Here is a 15,854-nt window from a genome sequence, read left to right as displayed (position 1 = left end):
CCCCGTGGCGTGTGCCGACGGAGCTGCCTTGTGACCCTCTTCACCCCCTCTTCCTATCCCTCGCGCACCCACCCCTCGCGCCCTCCAGCCATCGTCTGTGGTTATCTTATGCCTGGTTTTCTGCCGTTCCCAGGGCTGAGGTAAGCAGCAGACTCCCTCTTTGTAGGACACTTCGACCCCCAGTCTGTATGTGTGTGTGTGGCGGGGGGGTGAGGGTGCTGTCAGGACTCACGCTGTACGTGTAAAGCGCTGTGCATTTGGGAGGTGTGTGGTGTGTACATTGATGGTGACTAGAGTGAACGCAGTAGGGGAGTGTGGGAGGAGATGAGGGGGAGGGGTGTTAGTGAGGGTGAGTCTGTACACGCTGGAGTAAACACGAAAGGGTGCTGTGCCGGGTCTGCCATGAGAGGGAATGGCGGTATGTATATTGGACGAGGGGTGACACATGTGGGCACCAGCGCAGACGAGGCGCTGCCGGGACAGTCCCTGGTGAGAGAGCCGCGGGGAATCAGGCTCGGCGCTGCACGGGTGTCGCTGAGAGGTACTGGGCCAACCCTGAACCAGGCACGGCTCCACACGGGTGACGGGAAGGGTACGGGCTCCCTGCTGCAGCAGGCACTGCCCTGCACGGTGATGGTGGGGTGCCAGGCAGGGCATGGTGAGAAGAACCCGAGGGCCAGGTGATGCGGACACCTTTCTGCACTGGGGCTGGTGAAGGGTGCAGGCGGCAGGGCAGCTCTTGGGTGACAGCCCGATGGAGACGCGTCACTGCACCGCTGATGGTGGGTGTGTGGTGAGCTCCCTGGAGAGAGCCCTGGGGAAGGAGACCGACCGCTCCACCTTTGACAATCAAGGGAACAGTGCAGCCCTGGTGAGAGAGATCCCGCTCCTTGGGTAAGTTGGGAACTTTGCATCGGTGCCAGTGAGGGGGGCAGAGCAGGCCCTGGGGAGAGAGAGACAGGGTGTACCTGCTTTGTCGCTGGGGCGCAGGAGCTGTGTATGCTGCCACATTCCTCGATTCATCAGAGCTGTGGGACACAGTACTGTCCCTCCCTCTGAGCCCGGGAACAGTGGCGCTGCTCTGCGCCATGGGACCCGGGGGTCTGGGTGCTGCTGCGGCGCTCGTGGCCTCGGAGCTGTGGGTGCTGATGTGGCCCTCGGGGCCTCGGAGCTGTGGGTGCTGCTGTGGCCCTCGGGGCCTCGGAGCTGTGTATGCTGCCACATTCCTCGATTCATCAGAGCTGTGGGACACATTTCTGTCCCTCCCTCTGAGCCTGGGAACATTGGCGCTGCTCTGCCCCATGGGCCATGGGACCCGGGGGTCTGGGTGCTGCTGCGGCGCTCGTGGCCTCGGAGCTGTGGGTGCTGATGTGGCCCTCGGGGCCTCGGAGCTGTGGGTGCTGATGTGGCCCTCGGGGCCTCGGAGCTGTGGGTACTGCTGTGCCCCATGGGACACGAAGCTGTGGGTGCTGCTGTGGCCCTCGGGGCCTCGGAGCTGTGGGGGCTGCTATGGCCCTCTGGGCCTCGGAGCTGTGGGGGCTGCTATGGCCCTCTGGGCCTCGGAGCTGTGGGTGCTGCTGTGGCCCTCGGGGCCTCGGAACTGTGGGTGCTGCTGTGGCCCTCGGGGCCTCGGAGCTGTGGGTGCTGCTATGACCCTCTGGGTTGAACCGGTCGCTTAGGTTCCCTGGCAGGTCGTCACCGTACGGTTTCCTTTCACAACCATTCCTGGTAAACATTTATGAAAGGATAATTCGCCCGTCCATCAAAAGGCCCCCTTAGGTTGCCGGGCGGAATGTAAGACGCGCAGCTCGCCCGCACGCGAGGGAGCCTGCTGAGGTGAGCATCAGAGAGGGAAAAAAAAGTAGTTGAACGTCAGCACCACCCTGGAGGCACGAGGCGCTGCATCTTCACGGCACCCGACCAGGGGGCACACATGCCTGAGCGGTGACCTTGCGCAGCAGCACCACAGACCATCCCTGTTGATGGAGGGGCTCTGTGTGGGTGTGTGAGGGGCTGTGTGTGGGTGTGTGGAGGGCTCTGTGTGGGTGTGTGGGGGGCTCTGTGTGGGTGGTGGGGGGGCTCTGTGTGGGTGGTGGGGGGGCTCTGTCTGGGTGTGTGGGGGGGCTCGCAGTGTGTGTGAGGGCTCTGTGTGGGTGTGTGTGTGGGGGCTCTGTGGGTGTGTGTGTGGGGGGGCCCTGTGTGTGTGGAGGGGCTCTGTGTGGGGGGCTCTCTGTGGGTGTGGGTGCGTGTGGCACTTGCGAGAGATTAAGCTATTGGCATTGTAAATGACAATGCCATTTATTTATCGGTTTTCAAAACGAACACATAAATAAAAAAATTGTCATTTACAGTGCCAATAGCTCTAACTTTTCCAAAAGCGAAACCGTTGCATTGTAAATGCTTGTTTCTTCCTTGCTCTCTGTAAATGTCTGATGAGGAAAAATAAGTGTCTGTCCCCAAAAATGTGTGCCAGTGGGCCCCACCGGCAGCCGCCGGCTCAAATTAAGACCTGAGTTCGATCAAGGGCGATTGTCCCCTCACCTCTGGGAGGACAGATGTACAACACCTCTGACCAGGTGACCCGTGTGCCCAGGAAACATGGCCAAAGTCACCCAGGACCTCTAGGCAGCAACCACCATGTACTAACTTCCTTTGGAAGTAGTAGCCTGCATCAGCACCAGCGAAATGATATTTTATTTTGCTTGAATAATTAAAATCTTTGCAAATGCATTGCAAAAAGATTCCCATTGTACACAGATCATCCGAACTCTCCAACCATCGTCAACATAGAGGCGTCGCCGACAGGGGAGTCACTGCATCTATGACCAGCCCACTGGGAGGCCCATCCTGCACCATAAATAGGTCACACCGTTCATGGGCCTCCACGCGTCTGGCAGTATACAGAACATCATCCACCTCTCCAACTCCGCAAAGAGTTATCACGAAGGGATCCAGTGCACATTCTTCCTTCAATTTGTATCAAAATCTAATGAGGAAGGGCAGTGGCGGCTCCACCGCTAAGGCGCAGGAGCATTGGCACACTGCTCGCAGAGCAGAGTAAAAAATAAATAAAAAGTTAATAGAAGCTATTTCTGTTATTAGCATTTTGGGGGGGCAGGTTGGGCGGGGCTGGGACTCCTGTGACGTCGTGAGAAGGAGTGGTTGCTGCATTCCAAAGTGCGAGGTACTGCTTGGCCAGTCCTCTCGGGCCTGCCAAACAGTCCTGCGCACTTTGCATCTTCCCCAAACAGGCAGCATTACACAGCCCGGTGGGGAATATGCCCAGGCTCCCATTCCCCGTCTGAGCACCGAGCCATAGTGCTTAGACCAATCACAACGCTGCATTGCAGCATTGTTATTGGCTTAGGGGAGGGAGCCTGTGCGCTTGCGGTGGAAAGACGACGTCACAACGAGGGACACGGAGGAGAGACGACTTCAGACGTGGCGAGAAGGGAAGTGTTTTGTTTATTTTGTAAACCACTCCCCACATACCCCCACCCCTCCACTCTTGTTCCCTGCCAGCCGCTACTGGGAGGGGCCCAATTACCCTACCTCCCATTCCACCTGCAGGAATCAATCTTATTTCCAGGGTGTGGCAACCCCTCTTCAGCCTTTCTGTGCCAGAGTCAGACTCCTCTTGGCCAACCTAACTTGTGCAGCCGAGACCCACCTGCAGAACTCAGTTCCCCCCTCGCCCAGCTCTCCATCCAGGGTAGCATCCATGAACAACATCAAAGTTCTGTGGGAAGGGGCTTTGTGGGATCCTCCTCTTCCTTGATGTATCAAACCTCGCCGGCGAATGTTTCAGGACACAGCTCTAGCAGGTTTTTGATTACCAGCCACAACTTCTCAGGCCATATTATCAAGAACAGCGATAACATTATTGCCGTTTTAGCGATAGGAAACTGGTGTGAAGAATATCAAACCTGGGCTTCTATGGAAATTCACAAGGGCATATTATCAAGCCCCTTATCGCTGCTTTAGCAGCAGTTCTTAATAATATGGCTCCTTATGTTTTCCACTCTAGGACTATGCAGCTTCTTTCAAAGCTCCTTCTTTGCCTCACTAGCTTGGCGCTGCTCTATGTGATCTCCATCCAACACCACCCCACAGCCGGCAAGCAAGGTGTCAAGGGTGCCGACATGCCACACTGCTTACCACTCAGCAGGGAATGATGCCCACCTACCCCAAGGGTTCCTGTTGTGTCCCTCGTCCCACCTAAAATTACACTGGGAGGACAAGTCTGACATCTGGCAGAGGAATTGGATGGATAAAGGCTGAGAGCTCCACTACTAAGGTGGCTTCAGGACACAATAGATTTTATTTAATTTGTGGAAAATGCAAAAACAAGTTACGCGAAAGTGACACAGCAGTGCCTGACAAGCCTCTTTAACGGATGTATGACGGTACGACGCGTACCGTCACAACGCATGCTTTTACAACGCGTCTTTTACAACGCAAGTCGTGACCACGACTTGCGTTGGGGGCGCAGATAGTAAATAATATAATTTACTATTCCAACACCAGTCCCAGTGGATACTAGGGAAGGTGTTGGAATAGTAAATTTATTATTCTTTATCCTCTAGCACCCACCAGCGCAAGTCGTGGTTACGACTTGCGTTGTAAAGGACGCGTTCTAAAAGTACTGCGGTGTAAAATCCGCGTCGAAAAGGATGTTTCCCCTCTTTAACAGATAAAGTATCATTTTCTTTTTAAACATGACTTTAATTTCCCTGTGTCTGTATCATTAATAAACTCTTATTTTTAGCACTTACACTGGAAAGAAGGTTCCATGTAGGACATTCCTCTTACAAGCTTACACTTCTACTTCTCATCATGGTGCTCTTCAAAATAAAGCTATTATATTACATAATAAAAAGGGTTTTAAGCTTTCTTGTCCCCCAGATAACGAGGACATTATCTATATAGGTACTCAAGACAGGCCAGATCCTCCCACTGCTTAAGAAACCTACAGTAGACCCTAATGACATCACCACCTACCAGCCCATCGATCACCTATCCTTCACCTGCAAGATCATCGGAAAAGCAACCTACTTCAACTCTAATATCATATCAATGCCAACCAACCACCAATTGGGCTTCAGATCAGACTGCAGCACAGAGGCAGCTTCCTCAGACTTTGTGACGGTGTCCTCCTGACCATAAAAGATGACTCTTGCCTCCTGATATTGCTGGACGTCTCAGCCACCTTCAATCCCAATAGTCAACCTACCCTCATTGACACTCGGACGTACGGAGTGGGATTCCGCATACTACTTTTCCAACCAATACCAGTTAATTCAAATGGAAACCCCAAGGTCCCAGAAGATCCCTCCCACCTTTAAGTCCACAAGGATTTCATCCTGTCCCCATCTTCTTCAACCTCTACACGGAACCCTTCGAGGCTCTGCTCCTCGATAACAGCATCAAAATTCACCAATATGCTGACGATACACACCTCTACTTGAAAGACTCCTCTGTTCCAGACATCGAATACCTCGAACACTGCATTCACCTCATCCAGACCTGAATGTCCAGTATCTACCTAACATTCGAGGTCATTAAGACAAACCCCTAGATTCATCATTGTCCCGTTTTGCGAGTCCTTATTATCGATTATTAAGGAATCGCTATTAAGGACTTGCAAAACGGGATTCATGTAGAAATCGCAAATAAAACTGCGATTCCTACAGCTTCCTTATTTGCGAGTAGCAAATTGCTAATCGCAAATAAGGAATAACTCCCCATTCATTCCTATGGGCCTAAAGGCCCATAGGAATGAATGGGGAGTTATTCCTTATTTGCGATTAGCAATTTGCTACTCGCAAATAAGGATGCGATTTCAAGGGTACAGGGGCGTCCAAAGGACACCCTGTAGCACCCTTGAAATGCAAATGTACACATGTGTTGCGCACACACATGTCCAAAGGACATGTGTGTGTGTAACATGCAACTTAGAAAAATGCACTAAAGTGCATTTTTCTAAGTTTTCGCTATTTACCACGAAGTTACACTTCGCGGTAAATAGCGGCCAAAGATTGCGAATTCGCAAATTAAAAATGGTTAATGAATTGCATTTAAGGAATCTCAAATAGAGATTCCTTAAATGCAATTCCTCGCAAAAATGCGAATTCGATAATAGCTGATGATGAATCCCAAATGCAAAAATTGCGCTCGCAAAGGGCCAGATTCTCAGAATCCGGCCCTTTGCGAGCCGATTTTACATTGATGAATCTAGCTGTAAATGCTTATTATTTGCCAGAAACGAGCAGCAAGAAATGGCCCAAACGTGGCTCGACGTCATGAAAGTTGACAGCTTTAAACCCAAACTGCCAGACAATGCCAAGTCTTGGATTCATCTGGGACACCAACCTCCCCCTCAAGGAATACATGGCCAAGAAACCACAGATGCCTGTTACCAGCTCTCTTTACTGATGAAAGTGAGACCATTTCTCCCAGATAGCATCTTTAAGATGTTGTTCTTAAATCTAAATGATGGAAACAACCTCCTCCATGGCCTTCCAAACGCCACGCTGGCCGCCGTTATAGGCGTTCAAAAGGGGGTGGTGGTGATGGACGGAGCATCTGAATCAATCAAACACTCACACCCAGTCAACAGATCTGGGTTTCATCCCTCACCGTTCTTTAGCCCACTCTGCCACCCCAGTTCAAACATGGCTATATGCAAATCAGTCTGACCCTGTGCCTCATGGGAACAGTCCAGCCCGAACTGCCAAGCCATGTCTTCCCTGGACCGGAAACAAGCTTCCGAGGACCGGTTTCTGGCATTTCAGCCGTCTTCAGCCCGGCTTGCTTGAATCCAGTGGCAAAGTGAGCAAGGGACTCACGTCTGAGCATACCCTGCCACACTTATGGCGTTCAGCGCTCTGCAGCACATCTCATGGATAGCCTGAAGAAATAGTTGTTTTTAGGTTCTCCAGTAGGCTAGCATGCCAATTGTTTGCACTTTCTTCTAAGTGTATGATTGTCTCTGTGTTATTATTTGTTACAACCAAGATGAGGACATTTCCAACCTTATCCTCTTTCTACTAGCGCCCTTTTACATCAAACCATTCCTTCTTTGATAGTTGGTATGTGAGAGACGGGAAAGGATGTGGCCCTACGACTAGAGTGGTCGACCTTGAAGCTCGGGAACTGGGTTTGAGTCTCAGCGTCGGCTCAACATCCTGCGATTCTGGGCAAATCATTTTGGCCCACATTCATCAAAGGAAAAACCGGTCGCAAATGGGTAGATTCTCAGAATCTGCCCCTTTGCGACCGGTATTTTTGCATATGGGATGCATCATCTCAAATGCAAAAATTGCAATTTAAGTAATCACAAAATTGTGATTACTTAAATTGCGATTGTATTTAAGGAAACGCAATTTGCAATTCCTTAAATGCAGTGCAATAAAGTAAAAATAATTTCGATTTCGCAAATAAGAATCGCAATTTACTGTTAAATGAAAGGTGATGGTAAATTGAGAGTTCTGTGAAAATTGCGCCAAAGTGCATTTTGCAAAGTCCCAGGTCACACACACACATTCCCTAGGGGCATGTGTGTGCACAAAATGAGTGCATATATCAATTTCAGGGGTGCAACAGCGTGTCCTTTTGACACCCTTGCACCCTTGAAATTGCATGCACAATTTGCGAATACCTAATGGGTACTCGCAAATTGCGCATGCAATTCCCATTCATTCCAATGTGCCTGTTGGCCACAGGAATGAATTGGAAGCCATTCCTTAATTAAGACTCGCAATTGTTCCATAAGAATTTGCTAATAAGGAATTGCTTTTGCGATTCCTTATTAGCGATTCCTTATTTTTCGCTAATAAGGAATCGCAAATGTTTTTTTTTATGCATGTGCCAGTTAATCTCCCCGTGCCTAACAGAAACAATTAATGTGTTCGTCTGTATGGCAACAGGTGCTCATGTAAACATACCTGATAACTTTGGGTCAAGTTTGCGCGATATAAAACTTCCCCCCAAAAAAGTTATGCTTAGTTGCAGACAAGTGTAACAAACACATCTCTTGTAGTTCCATAGGGAAATTGGTTTTAATCAGATTTTTCAGTTCTGAGTGGGTTTGTATCTACATCACAAATATAATCATTGTTACTAATAGATGTTAACATAGACAACATTCACTGCCTGTTTTGTCTTTGATTTAGTTGCGGTTTCCCACCAAGTCAACGATATTTGCTGTGAGAAGTCCATAGACAGAACTGTTTTTGTTTAATTTTATAATGACATTTATAGAAATGTATGTGCACTTCTAAGTTATCCTATTTTTGGCTGGATGGTATGGCAGTCTTTTCGCCAGAACCTACTTCACTCTAGGTTCTTTGGACAAGATGTTGAACCCTATGAGTCAGGATAACTCAGAGTATTAAACACTTGCTGCTACACTGAATATGACGTAATGGTCAAGATAAATTGATTGGGTAACACCTCTTATTTAGAAAAGGTAGCAGCCTCGCTACCATTTCTAAATAAGAGGCGTTACTGTTATGTCATTTTTAGGTTTAGCTGAGTACATAGCTAAATTCATCAAAGACTTTGCCACAAGGTCGCATCCTCTAAGAGAACTTATCAAGAAGAACATCCCATCCTCGTCGCCACCGAAATGTAGTAAGGAGAGTCCAATAAGCAGTTGAAGTAATGACTTTATTACTTTTCAGTATAAACAAACGGTGCCCCCGGCTTGCCTGAGCTCTCACAGGAGGTCAAACTCCGAACGTTCTAACTTTGCCTTCACAGTGGGTAAAGGGGTAAACCATCTGGGTGAGGAGGGTAGGGGTGGCGGGAGATACCACATAATGCAGTAAATTACAACAGTTACCCAATCAATTCACCTTGACCGTACTATTAGATTCAATGCCTATTAGATTCCTCATGTTAGACTCATGTTTTCATTTGTTACCTTTGCCTCAAATTGTAAAGCGCTCTGATATCCTCCGGGATCTAGTTTGCGCTATATAAAACTTTATAAATAAAATAAATAAATAAAAATCTGGAAACTTGGCTTATCCCAAGATTGCCAGTTTCGCACCAGGAGGATGGACCTAGAGAGGTACCTTAGACATGGACCTAAGTGTTTCTGTTGCTGATACGTTTTTGGTAAGGTAATTATATGTAACAAGTTACTATTGTGTGTACTTTTGTTGTCCTGGCATTACATAAAGGTTTCCGGCTGAGCATTTGTTGAGTTCTCTACTTGATTGTTTGAGGAAAGAGTGGGTCTTCCCCATAGCACGGTACCCCCCCACCACAGAATCATATACGTGAAAGGTGAGAGGTATATACTTAAGAGGGCTCCACTTAGGAGGACAAGACCACAATGGGCAAAAAACCAACTCAATGGCAATCTTGTAAGTCTTGATTGAAAATTAAGATTAGTACTGAAGAGAGAGCAAGGCACTAAACCCCCTCTGACAACAGCCTGGCGAAGGTCCACAAAATCCAGGAGACATGCCAGCTGCAATCCGGAGCAAATATGGTCACAAAGGGATGATCTGCAATAGGAAAAATAAGGGAATTCATGCATTACGAAGAACTCTCCACTTGGAAGCATCTTATTTTAACCGTACTAAGAGGCACTGATATACCAAGTAAACACTCTCCTCTTGAATTGGGAACCTCTGTTGACATCCTTTGGGCAAACTACCATCGTGAAGTGGGCACGTTATAAGGCTTGTCCACACCACTTTGAGAATCATCTTGCTCACATGGTTAGAGAGGAAGCCAGAGGTTGACATCGTCCGACCATTGCTGCATTCAGGGATCCCGACGCTGCCACCACCCTCACTCAGTGCTCCAAGCAGCACGCAGAGCACCTCACAGGTGCCGTGAGCATGGAGACACCAGGGCTGGTCAAGCATTGCTAGCTCTCAGGGCATGGCTGACCGCGAAGCCTTAGAACATGGCGCTTGACCATGCGAGCAGCGCGCCTTACTCTTTGGCCTGCGTAGTGCCCCTAGTAAGCTCTCGGCCCAGTTCTGGAACAGACATAACCCCTGTTCTCATAGTTGTGTTTATGGTGGTTTGTCTAAAGTCCATGGTCTTTGAGTTGGCTGTTTTAATTGAACACTATTACAGTTTCCTGTTCAAAAATGCACTTTTCAAAGAATTAAAGCCCTTATTACACTGCTCTATGCACTGCACCTAATGGTAAAGATCTGTGCTGCTCCATGATGATAAACCCTACTTAAACCCTGCACATCAAACTAATGGAAAACAGAGGGGGGGAGGACTGAGTGAACTGAGGCATTTCCTGCCCCAACTGTATCTAAGGAAACAGCTGTGAAAATCTATTCACCCCACAATGTGTAAACCAAAGAATTGAGCATTCCAATAGCACAGTGTGCCCCGAAGAGCTTCAAGCGCTTGTCTTGTGAAACAAGAGAGTTTTGTTTAAAGGCTGCATTTACAGTGCCATGAAGCCCGGTTTTGGTGTCTTCAACTTAGAGCACACTGTTAGGTTTTCAGAACCTGGACACTTAAGGAATTGCCTCCTGAGGAGGAATGCCTTTTATGCCTTTGATTAGAGTTTACGATTCACCATTTCTTATGGAGGTATGCCCCTTGAATATCGAAGGTAGAATATCGAGGTATATAAATATTGAGGACAAAATAACTAACTCCACATATACATATATGTATATTTACGTGTATGGGTATGTGTATATATATAGAAACCCCCGTGAGTGTGGTGTGTTCAGTAACACGGGAGCTGTAATTTTACAAACGGACCCACCACCGTTCTTTTCCGCACCCGCCACGAAGAGTGCAAGGAGCGCTTTGGTGGAAACAGGAGCCTCGCAGCAAAACTGCATACGCTCAGCACCGCCACTGCAACAGCCGGAGTGTGGAGCCGTGAAAGGGAATCATTCAGATTCACTGGATGTCGGATATATACCGCTCCTGTCTTCGAAATCCAGGATGTCCTGTGGCAGGCGAGGGGGTGCTCTGAGGGTGTTTACTAACAGCGGCACAGGACCTAGATGAGGAACGCAATATGCAATTTATTAAAGACAGCATACCAGTTCCACAAGACACTACGGCATCAGCACCGCCCATTGGGGCGCGTGTCATCTTGTTAATAGTGAACTCGTATCTGCAACCATATGTCAAGTTCGTCTATCCCTGAGGAAGAAGGCATGGACCTTTGAAACGCGTCGGAAAGCATTAAGACGAACCCTCGGCCTATTGAATTTTCCAGAGGCTTTCACATGGACCTGTGAGCTATCAAGCACGCTGCTGCCAATAAACGCCTGTTTGAGAAACCCCCGTGAGTGTGGTGTGTTCAGTAACACAGGAGCTGTAATATATATATATATATATATATATATATATATATATATATATATATATATATATATATATATATTACAGCTCCATGGGGTTGTCCAAGTAGCGGGTTGCACTCGAGCCTGCGTGTGCCTTCCCCAAAGCGTTTGTTGGTATTGGCGCAGTTGCGTGTTTGAAATAGGCCCGACGCATTTCGGAAATTTATTTTCCTCATCAGGGGCCAGCAGTAAAGTGCACGACATCTACCATCTCCCTTTATAAAAACACACATTGTGCTTATGGGAGTTGTAGTCCATATGGACAACCCCATGGAGCTGTGTTATATATATATATATATATATATATATATATATTGTCCACCAAAATATAAATGGCGCACTCCAGGAGTTGATTAAGCATTAATATTTATCACGACTGTGAACAAGACTGTTTTGTCGAAATGAGTTGGTGATGGTGTTTTGTGTGGCACTGGTTGGCCACCAATAAATATTATTGCTTAATCAACTCCTGGAGTGCGGCGTTTATCTTTTGGTGGACAATCAATTACAGGGCATGGTTCCGCCCTGTTCGCCTGCACCAACCATGAGAGCCCTGTTGCTAAATTAGTGAAATATATATATATATCAATATATATATATATATATATATATATATATATATACGTGTGTGTGTGTGTGTGTGTGTGTGTGTATATAGTACCCAACCCGGACCGCTTTAGAAAACTCGGAAACGAACTTGTGGGTAATTGGCTGCCACCAGACACCGGAGTCGGGGATGGTTCCTCGAGAAACAGGTTCGAGACGGAGGCACACCTCTGGAAACTGAATTCCAGTGAGACAATTTTAATAGGGGGCAAAAACAATCACAAGGGCTCACAACAACGGACTGTGAATTCGGGACCACAGAGTCCATCATGCCTGGCGTGTCCCCACATCAAGGATGCAACCACTAGAGGGCCGGCAATGTTATATCAGCAAACATCACCTGTGGCTCGTGCTCAGCTCCTCTCTGCCCGTGTGACCTTTGAAGAAGTTCAGAGACATGAACGAAACGCGTCGGTAATTGCTCCACAAATGCCTCAAAATAAATGCTGCTGCATAGGTGTTCCGTGTGCGACTCACCTTCTTTCCACAACGGGGGAGAAAACCTTTGCTATATATATATATATATATATATTGCCTACTGGTGGTCGCAAGTAGGTAGTTATAGTTGGGACCTTGTTTCTATTCAAAAAAAGCGTTTTTTCTCTTGCCAAAATATATATATATATATATATATATATATATATATATCGTCAAGATACATAGGTGTGGAGTAAGGAATAGTAAATCTATACTTCCTCTATATGTCCTCAGTATTCTTATGCCTCGATCTTCAGTAGAACAATCTTTTAGGAATATTTTCCTTTTGCGGGCTTGGATCTAATCAGTCCTCGTAAGTGGACCTCCCTCGAGCCTACACTGCGAGTTACCATAACAAACGGGAGACCCGGCCTTGTGATGTGGGACACATTTACAGAGTGAAATTTATCTTCAGCGAGATGAAGGCATGGGTGTCCCATCAGATATGGGCTGGCCCCGGGAGTGCTGCCGCAGAGTGCAGGCCCGCAGTCTGTCTAGGATCACAATACACACCTTGTTTAGCCCTTGGCTGGTCTCCAGTCATCATGTTTCTGCAGAGGTTGGCCATCAGATTTTGGAAAAAGGACTAGGAAAGCAACAAAACATCCCAGGGAAGCCAGCCCATGTTCTGGGCCATCATCATCTTCACGCGCCCTCGTGCAACGGGGTAAGTTACTCACAAGGTGACATTTCTAGAAGACTTAAAAGAGAGGGCGGATACAGAGGGGTGGAAGGGAGAGAGAGGTGTGAGACAAGGACAGGAAGAAAGAGGGGCAAGGAGTGTGAAAGAGAAAGGAACAAAGAGTGAGCATTTGTGAAAAAGAGAAATAAAGTGGGGCGAGATAGTGAGAATGAAAAAGATATGGGGGCAGAATGAGACATCAGGGTGGATGAGAAAGGACAAGAAAGAGTAAAAGAATAGAAGGAAGATGGAAGTAATAAATGAAGGCAAGAAAGGACTCAAGGGAAGGAAATAGAGAGAGAAAGATAAGGATATATAAAGAGAAAAAGCAGCAGTAATATGGGATAAGCATAGTTAAAAGAGAAATGTAGAGAGCTAGACAGAAAAAGAAAGAGATTGGGTAGTGAGGAGAAGGGAGAAAGACAGGGGGAGATGTGAGAGAGGACAATGATTAAGAAAGGCAGAACAAAAATGAAAGCTGGAAAAGGAGAGAAGAAGAAAGAGACAAAGGAAACGATAAACCACAAAAGCAAAGCTTGAGCATGTGTTAAAAGGCACTGCAATCCGGAGAACTCAGACCAAACGCCTACAAGCACAACCTCACACACATCAATAGTCACTGAAAAAACCTTCATACAAGATAAGTTATGATCACGTTTGCTCATTAGACATTAAGGACCTGGTTACGATCTTGGCGGCTGGGATAGGTCGTCACAAACTTGAAAGATAGCCCATCCACCTAATTAAAAGTTCTGTAGGATATAATGAAATTGTAATACAGCGGACGGGATATCGTCACGTTTAGGACACAGTAACCCTGTCCGCCAAGATCGTTGTCGTGTCTTTGTGCTGGAGCGGTACATGCACGACGCGTCACTCAGGTCAGTTGCTTAGATTCCTTTATTGTCATTGGTACAGTTATTATCCTAGTTGCAGCAGACCCCTGGGATGGCGTCCTCACTCCTCTTGGTCATCCCATCTCTGCCTGTTCCCCGCCCCCCAGATGACCGGATGTCCGGTCTGGTGACCTGTCCCCAGCTACTCGACCCACGGGGTCCTAGTGCCCCACACTTAGGTCACGACAGGGTCCTAGTGCCCCACACTTAGGTCACGACATCTCCCCCTTTGTTACAACAAATGTTCATGACACATTTCTGCAGTCACTGCTAGCCAGCGTTGATAGTGATCATTTGCCAGAAGTGACGATATAGATGAAGAGAGGGAGAGAGAGAGAGAGAGAGAGAGAGAGAGGGAGAGAGAGAGAGAGAGAGAGAGAGAGAGAGAGAGAGAGAGAGAGAGAGAGAGAGAGAGAGAGAGAGAGAGAGAGAGAGAGAGAGAGAGAGAAAGAGAAAACCTGCTCACTTTGTCGCTCTTCAAACAAATTGTCTCTGTAGTTTCTTGCATGTTCTTCTCAGCCTTGCTTCCTCTCCCTTTCGTTGTCCTCTATCTCCTCCGTTATGCTTGTTGCGTTTCAGTCTTCAGCTCCTCTAAGTGTGAGCTGTTTCTCGTCTTGCTCAGTCTGTAAGGTGTTACTCTCCGTGCCTCCTCCATCAAGATGCCTTTCTCGGCTTCTAACAGTTCTTCCCTTATTGTCTCGAGCGTTGATAGTTCTTCTCTGCTGACTCCTTGATCCATGAGTCTGTTGTTTTTTTTTTTTTTTTTTTAGGGTGTTCAAATCTGCTTTATTGAGGTAAGTACAGTAGGATACACAGCTTGAGGCGCCCACAACCCGGAGGCCGGCAGCAATAAAGGAGTAACAATACACAGCCTTGTAGCCGGCATCCCGGGGGCCCGGCGGCACATTACAGAGATATATAGCGTCTCAGCTGCGTCCGGTGAAGCAGGCCAAGTAAGGATGAGCAGCAGTCGAACAGGTTTTTTGTGAGCGAGAGAAGAGTCTCACTACTTTTTTGTAGTATGGAAAATAAGAACCAAAAGAACATCCCAACGAGGTTACAACTAAGCGGTAGTGCATAACTGTGCGATGATAATGTATGGTAGTGGTGTAGTGTGGCGGCTCTGCCAGGTGCCGTCGTGTGGGGAGGTGACTGTCCCGGGCTCAAATTCCTAGTATATTGGCAGTTCGTGGGGTGACAGTGCCAGAATCTACGGAGTATGCAGGATAGTTCTCCCCAGAGGGGGGGGGGCCCTTCGTCTACATGGCAGGGAGGGAGCATAGGCACAGGAAGGGGCGAGGGGGCAGCACTGTTTAGGCAGGGGCCATTCGCTCTACGAGGAGACAGCAGGGGCAGAGAGGCCCGTCAAGTGGAGGAAGGCAGCACGCTTCTTCCATGGTCACGAATCAAAATGTAGTAAAAAAGGTTATTGTGATTGGGAAGTGGTAGGCTCATCGCCCGATTGCGCATCATCGTCTGAGCGTTTAAGCAAGTAGTGTACCAGTGGGTCCCAAATGTTCCTAGGTCTACTTGTGAGAGGCAATAATTCAGAAAAAGTGGTATGTTGGTCTTGGCAATATGTTAAGTCAGTTAGCCAGTCTTTGAACTTGGGCGCTCTGCCTCTGCTCCAACGGCAAGCAACACGTCGCTTGGCCAAGAGGAATGCTATGTCGGCGAATTTTCTGCATCCCTTAGATAAGTGCTTGGTATATCCAAGGATGGCTACCAGAGGGTCCGTAGGAATCTCCTCATCCACCATCTCCGCAACAGCCTCGATGACCTGTCGCCAGTAGTCAGCAACCTGGGGGCAGGACCATGCCAAGTGGAGAAAGTCAGCATGTT

Source organism: Lissotriton helveticus, chromosome 11, assembly GCF_964261635.1.
Source record: "Lissotriton helveticus chromosome 11, aLisHel1.1, whole genome shotgun sequence".
Classification (NCBI taxonomy): Eukaryota; Metazoa; Chordata; class Amphibia; order Caudata; family Salamandridae; genus Lissotriton; species Lissotriton helveticus.
The sequence above is the reverse complement of the archived record's forward strand: the minus strand, read 5'-3'. Positions refer to the sequence as shown.